Source organism: Empidonax traillii, unplaced genomic scaffold (genome assembly GCF_003031625.1).
Source record: "Empidonax traillii isolate 1590-97213 ecotype Southwest subspecies unplaced genomic scaffold, ASM303162v1 scaffold1057:size195794, whole genome shotgun sequence".
Taxonomy (NCBI): Eukaryota; Metazoa; Chordata; class Aves; order Passeriformes; family Tyrannidae; genus Empidonax; species Empidonax traillii.
Genome location: NW_020956250.1, coordinates 94,927 through 102,363, shown reverse-complemented (window position 1 = coordinate 102,363; position 7,437 = coordinate 94,927). Strand labels below are relative to the sequence as shown.

Sequence of the window (7,437 nt, the reverse complement as noted above, 5' to 3'; positions counted from 1 at the left end):
CGTGCTTGTACATGAGGTATTTCAGCGTAAAATTATGCTAGACTAATGATTTGCAAGCAAAGAAAGATAAACTGGTATTTCACGGGTATCTTTATTTAAAGGTTAGAAAGCCTTTTAGTTTCTTTTAGTTCAGAATTATTATATATGACTTGTTTTACTGTCAGTCACTGCAATGCTGTTATAAAATTCATCAGGAAGGCATATTTGGGCGTAACGTACACCCATGAAAGAAAAAATATGTTATTTAAGCTTTAAGAGCAAAGAAGGCTCAGACATAACATTAGGAAGTTGTAGAAATAAGGTTGATCTGCTCTGTAAGCAGAGATTTAGTTCAGATGTTAGGAAAACATTCTTCATCCAGAGGGTGGAACAGGCTCTCCAGGGAAGTGGTCACAGCACCAAGCCTGACAGAGTTCAAGAAGTGCTTGGACAATGCTCTCAGCCACATGGTGTGATTCCTGGTGTTGTCCTGTGCAGAGCCAGGAGTTCAATGATCCTCATGGGTCACTTCTAGCTCAGGATGTTCTGTGAAGATTCTGTGCTTCCAAACAAATGTCAAGAAAAAATACAAGACAACTACAAATTAAAATTCTAAAATAAACTCAATCTATATGTACACAAGAGATCTTCTGAAACTACATATGGGAGGGCATGTCTCCTTTGTTCTCTTTTATTCAGAGGGAACGTATTGCTCACCCCTACAAATAGTATCAATCAATAGTTAGTATCCACAGATTAATTGTGTCATTTGGAGTGTTTCATCTTCCACTGGGAATAGATGACACAGAGGAGTGTTGTTCTCACCGAAAATGCCATGTAGCTCACTTGTTAGTTAAAGTAGTGTCACAGAATTGTGCGAGGGAGATGGCTCTTTAGAAAGCCCATTGTTACATTCCCAATGGCTAAAATGTGTTATTTTAATCACTAGAAAACACAAAGTAAAATTAATTGAGCATTCCTTTGGTCTTTCCAAAGTCCATGTTTCAGCCTTTGATATCTGTATCCAATCTCACTGCTTTCCAAACAAAAATGAGAATTGCATTCAACTGTGTTCACAAAGCACTGCTGTGGCTTCACAAAAAAAGTTTTCACCAATTTTGACTGGTAATTTCATTATTTGGTGATTAATGAGCATCTTGTAGCTACATTTGGCTGAATTTGATTCTCACCTGTCTGAAAACCATGATAAAAAAATGGTTGTGATCCTATGTTTCTGAGTGGTTTTATCCAATAAGGAATGAATCAAGACTGTACTACAATTCATTCAGAAGCTACTATTTTAGTGACTGAGAAGCAGTTTAAATATAGCACAGAAAACATTCTTGCTTCCTTAAATAATGAGTAGTTCTCCGAATACAGAGTCCAACTCATCTGCACCGTCAAATAATTCATTTAGCTTTCAAAATTGCAAAAAGCTTGCATTCATCTAGTTTTCAAAGATACAAAGCATGTGACACTGTCTCACATGACACTCTTACCTGTAAATTGGAGACACATGGATTTGATGGGTGGATCACTCATGGATAAGGAAATGGCTGGATGGTCACACTCAAGGACTTTCAGTCAATGGTTTGATGTCCAGGTGATAAATGCCTTTCCTCAGGGGTTGGTAGTGGGACCAGCACTGTTTAACATCTCTGTTGGCAATATGGGCAGTGGAATCAAGTGCACCCTCAGGAAGCTGGCCCATGACACCAAGCTGTGTGGTGCGGTTGACATGCCAGATGGAAGGAATGCCATCCAGGGGGACCCAGACAGGCTTGAGAGGTTGGGCCTGTGTGCACCTCGTGAAGTACAAGGTCAAGTGCAAAGGTCTGGGCAGTCCCAAGCACAAATACAGGCTGGGCAAAGACTGGTTTGAAAGCCCTGGGGAGACCAAATTGAGGGTGTTGGTTAACAAGAAACTCAACATGACCCGGCAATGTGCCCTCACAGCCCAGAAAACCAACCGTGTCCTGGGCTGCATCAAAAGAATTGTGGCCAGCAGGTCAAGGGAGATGATTCCCCCCTTATACTCCACTCTCATGAGACCTCTCCTGGAGTTCTGCATCCAGGTCTGGGGACTCCAACATAGGAAGGACATGGACCTGCTGGAGCAGGTCCAGAGGAGGGCCATAAGGATGGCCAGGGAACTGCAGCAGCTATGTCCTATGAGGACAGGACGAGAAAGCTTGGTTTGTTCAATCTGGACGAGAGAATGCTCCAGGAAGAGCTCAGACCTCAGCCTTTCAGTCCAACAGGAAAGCCAGAGAGGGACTTCTAACAAGGGCATGAGTTAACAGGGCAAAAAGGAATGGCTCCCAATCAAAGGAGGGTAGATTTAAAAAGGAAGAAATGACAAGAAATTCTTTGCTGTGAGGTTGTGCGGCACTGGCACAGATTGCCCAGAGAAACTCTGAATGCCCTGCCCCTGGCAGTGTTCCAGGTCAGGGTGGATGGGGCTTTGAGCAACCTAATCTAGTGAGGGTGTCCCATGGCAGGGGACTCGGGACTAGATGACCTCCAATCAGACCATTCTATGATTCCATGATTCTATGATTCTAAGTTGGGTGAATGCCCCAGTGTTCAATCCTTAGCATAGTGGCAGCAAAGAGTTCAGGGCACTTTGATGCACTGAAGTCAATGTGATTTTTCTTTTGATTTTTAGGAGTGTTAGAATCTGCTGTTAAAGCCCTCTAATAGTGGTGTTTGTTGCTTAGAGTTTTAATCCAAGACCTCATTTGTAATTCAGAGGATGTGCTGTCTGTTCAAAAAACTAAAAGTAATTTAATTTGATGGTGTTTATTGTCAGGTTTTGGCTATAAATGATGACATTTTAAACTTCTGTAATTACAGAGATTTAAATTAGCTAGTAACCTAATAAAGTATTAGATTATGCCAATTTTTTTTAAATAGTATCAGATACTCTCTGTTTTCCATACAATCTTTTCACCACACGATTAATTTTTCCAGGCAGTGTTAAAACATTTATAGTGTTGTTATATTTTTAAGGTGAAGATATCTTGGATCATTCCAATTCCACCAGATTACGATTCTTCGAGAGCTGTTACAAGCATACAGCTAAAATTCAATTAAAGTTAACAGCTAAAAGTGAACTCAAATCTAACAATTAAACTTGCATTTGGTTTCAAATTATGGCTATGTATTTTGTATGTAGATTTATAGGCAGTTTTTAATGAGTTCTGTGAAAAAAATCTCTATTTTATTCCTCAGAGGATAAATTAATTTTGGATAATAGTAGCATTAATGATTTTAATAATTATATTACTGAATGTATAATTTTTTACATTATACTAGTAACTGTAATAATTAATAATTTGTTAATTTATTTAAGCTGAATTTGTCTCCATTGTTGGAAAGAGAATAAATAATAATATACTTGCTGGTATACTCACACTGAGCAGTTTCCCTGAAACACATAGCTAACTGGAATTGCTAGCTTACTTAAACATTTAAATATCTGCGTCAAATTATTAAATATAAAACATACACTCGACAGATGGACTACACTTGAGTCATAGGCTCATGCTTCCTTAGGTGTACCTTCTCTCTCTCCCCCAGCTGCAATTACTCCATGTCAGGTAAGGCCGTCCCTGAAGCAGCCGCAGTGGCCTTGCAGAAGGATGGAGTTCGCATGAGGAAGTCAAGGGTTCCTGCTGCCACATCTTCAGGCAGAAAAAAGGAACATCTCCTTGTGGCTACCCCATGCAGCAGGAGAGAAGGGCAATCAGCAGGTTGGACCCCCTAGTCCTCCCATTTGTGAGTTCTTCCATGTCTTGGGTTAGACTTAAACCTCTTCAGCATTTTCAGGAATGGGAGCTGTCGAGCCCAAGACTTGGAGATGGCAATTAGACATACTTTTGGAATCTATAGTTTCTCCTGGCCCCAGTGTAAAATTTGTTTCATTATTATCATAATTTTTGTTGTTATTACTGTTACAAAGAAATGTTTCTGTAAACCTTTTTAGAAATTTTTTACCTTTCTGGTTGAAGGAAATTGACCTTGAAGGCATTTTGATAAACTGCTACTTGCATGAAAAACATACATTATATTTTCCAGTTAAAAAGACTGTAAAATGAGAATCCTCAATGCTAAATGGCACACTTGAGACTCTTCTGAAAAGTCCCCATGAGGAAAAGCAGTTGTGACTCTTGTCTATACAGTTGTGGAATAGTGTTGGTGGAGAACCAACTAGTTTCAAAAATCAACCTGGAAGAGAATGAGACCTAGAAAGTTTCAGACTATAAATTCAGATAAGGTTATTTATGTATATATAAACATCTATCACTTCCTATGGTATAAAAGGGTTTTATTTAAATGATACACAAACCTAAAAGGTTAACATTAACATTTATGTTAACTTCTGTCCTGCTTTTAATTTTTTGTTTTGTATTTTATGCTAATTTGTGAAAAGAAACAAGGTTTTCTATCATGTACTTTTTTTCTGAAATGTTCTCCCAGAGTTTGAATATTAATTTGGCTTCCATTATCATACTGAATGCTTGACAATATATGCAAACAAACATTATAAAATTAAAGCAAAAATAGGTGAGTGACAATATTTTTCTATATCAGTCTAAATTCACAAGATGTGGAATCAAAAGTGAAAATATTTAAAAGAATCAAAAAGAATATTTGGAAATTTCTAAGCCTTTGTGTTAAGATGATTCTTCCCATAAAAGATTTTAACAAGATGCTTATACTGAGCAAATGTCACTTTTACCCAAAGTGCTTGAAAACTGTTGCTTGCTACCTAGGATTTACCAAATGAAACTTATTTTCGAAGTCACAAATAGGATGAACAGAAATTGTCTTCTCTTCTGTGGCAACTCAAAAGGATTTAGTGTCTCCATCCACACCTTGGAGTGACCTATCTCACTTATGATTTAAATCAAAAAAATCGTTACGATTTCCAACACTTTCCCCTCCTCTGTTGCATAATACACTGTTTGGGAGGTCTTGACTTGCCTTAGCCTATTGCAAAGGTGTAGTCTTGTAGGAGTAAAAATGAGAATGTTTGTGTAATACAAAAGTAATTAATTTTTAGCTATGATGTCATACTATCATTTCTCAAGCTCATCAAGACATGCCATTTCAGAAGTAAGTATTAGAAACTAAATGACATCAAGTGTATTCAAAATTGGGTGAGTAAAAATGTAACTTCAATTACAACACACTTTGGCACTCTAGTTGCTACAGATGTCTGTTTTAAGTTAAACATTGGGCACCTTCCAATACAAATTTGTAGCAGTTGCTTTGGTGAAAAATTGAATGATGCAAGTGTTTTGATGATTTCCAGATGTTTTATTGATAGCTGGGTAGATAGGTACTGTAGGCAAACAGCAGAGAACACACGAATAAATTTAACAGAAAAAAAGCCATACAAGCAGATATATTCTGAAGTTCTCTGCTTGTAGCACATTATCTGTAATGAATTAAATACAATTATCTGGAAAAACAGTAGGTATATGCCTGAAATTATGAAATCTTTTGTCAATTCAAATACAAAGACCCATTAATAAAGCAGTTTTTCTAATATAAAAATATATAAAATTTGTCAGTTAAGTATTTATAGATTGCTGTGAGAAAAATCTTTCCCCCTTTCCCTGCTCTGTTGGTACATGTGGAGGCCATCAGCTTCAGCCTCTCCAGCATGTTTCCTTGTGCAGTTTGCAGGCTCTCTATCCACAGGAATTATTTCCAGTCTGGTAAGGATTAGAAGATGAGGAGAAGCTCTTTGGCAGTTTCCTTTTCCTACACCAATGCAGTAGCAATCTCAGTTTATCAGTTAATGTGACTGATTTTCAGGTCTATATGTTTCCATATCGGCTTTTAAGCCTTTGAATAAATTTAGAGTCTTGATTCAGCTAAATTTTGAAAGACCTAATGTGAATGACTGTCATTTATCCATGTCTTGCAAATCCCTTTTTCTGTGCTGTCCTCAAGTTGTTAATCTTTTTCCGTTTTTAAAATTTTCCCAAAGGCTCCAGAATCTTCCCCTTCGTTCTTTTACCAAGGCTGTGCCTTTATCTTAGATGCAGTAATCAAAAATACTGATGAGGATAAGAGCCTGTTTATGACAGGGAGCATATAAATATAGAATTTATAGTTGCCCTTCTCAAGTCATCTTTCATGTTTCCCCTGGCTTTCTATCCCTGCAGGATGTTGAAGCATCCAAAGGCAATAACAGTGTCCTCTTGCTTTTAGCAAGGTTTAGATGCTTTATCAATGCTGGAGGTGACACAGTAGGTGGGAATATCACTCTTGTGATACAGTAGAGTTCAATTACAAATTCTGGCCTGATTTTCCCAATAGATGGGTATCTATATAGCTGTTAACACTTAATTGCCTCATCTATACTACTAAGTACAGATACTGGCATAATTTTCCTGTGTTTCAAAGAGTGTACACAGCTATCCTTCATTTTTTAAAAATAATTATTTCAAGAAAAGAAAGACTTTTTTGTCCTAATGATAGGGTTGCAACAAGCAGTTAAAAAAAAAAAAAGGTAAAGCACTGCTTCCTGACTAATTTCAGAATTGCTTGCCTCCAGGTTTTTCAATGGATTCACTGCAACTCACAACACCGTGACATATATATTACACAATTTCTTATGGCATATCCTCTGTTACAGAACTGCCATATATATGGATCACACAGAAACAGGGAAGTTTCAACTCTGAAGCAAAATCAGAGCTTATGCTGCCTTCTGCAATAGTCTCTTGTGACTTATCAGAATGTACAGAAACATAATTCTTTCTCCAAAAGTGGGATACTTCTGGATACTCCTCATTTACAGAAAGTGAAATACGACAGGGAAGAGCATTTCTGTGGTGTTTAAGTAAAAATCACCAGACACTGCTTTTTTGTGGTGTTTTAGTTGTAGACAACAGCAGTTACTATGGTATACTTGCACAGCATAACTCAGTTATACTTTCAAAAAAGAAATGCAAGATTATGTGTCAGATACAATTAACAACGAGAAACCAGCCAGTTTTGCAGAAGAGACCCAGATTTTCCACCTGCCTCTCTCCACCTCCTGTGTTTTTTTAAGTACTTCTATAATTTTAGGCTGGAAAACTCCATGAGATGGACACCGTGTTTTCCTGCTAATGTGATGCACACTCACCATTTTAGGATTTTGTTAATATATTTCTCTTTCTAGGATTCCATCAATTCTCTTGATATTTCATAACAAAAATTTCCCATAATTTTCAGACTCAGCTGAGTAAATTAAGTTTTACTGTCAGAAATGCTCATGCCTATTGTCTACAGAGGAATAACTACTCAGGTGCCAGGAGATGCTTCCTTCTCGTATGCCAAATGCTATGTCTGTTCTTAATGTATCAATTCAAATTAACACTAAAACTGCAGATATTTCACGGAGCTTCACACTGAGTTTTGTTCCATTCTTCATGTGTAACACCTTTTAAATTC

At 37.4% G+C, this 7,437-nt stretch overlaps 1 long non-coding RNA gene across 1 annotated transcript in view; it reads left to right on the top strand.

Moving 5' to 3' along the window:
• Positions 1-415: 415 nt before the first annotated feature.
• The window catches only part of LOC114068392, an 18,445-nt gene continuing 11,423 nt past the window's right edge, over positions 416-7,437 (top strand). The window contains exon 1 of the long non-coding RNA XR_003573587.1: positions 416-449. This is a non-coding gene — a long non-coding RNA (uncharacterized LOC114068392). The remainder of the gene's footprint in view (positions 450-7,437) is intronic.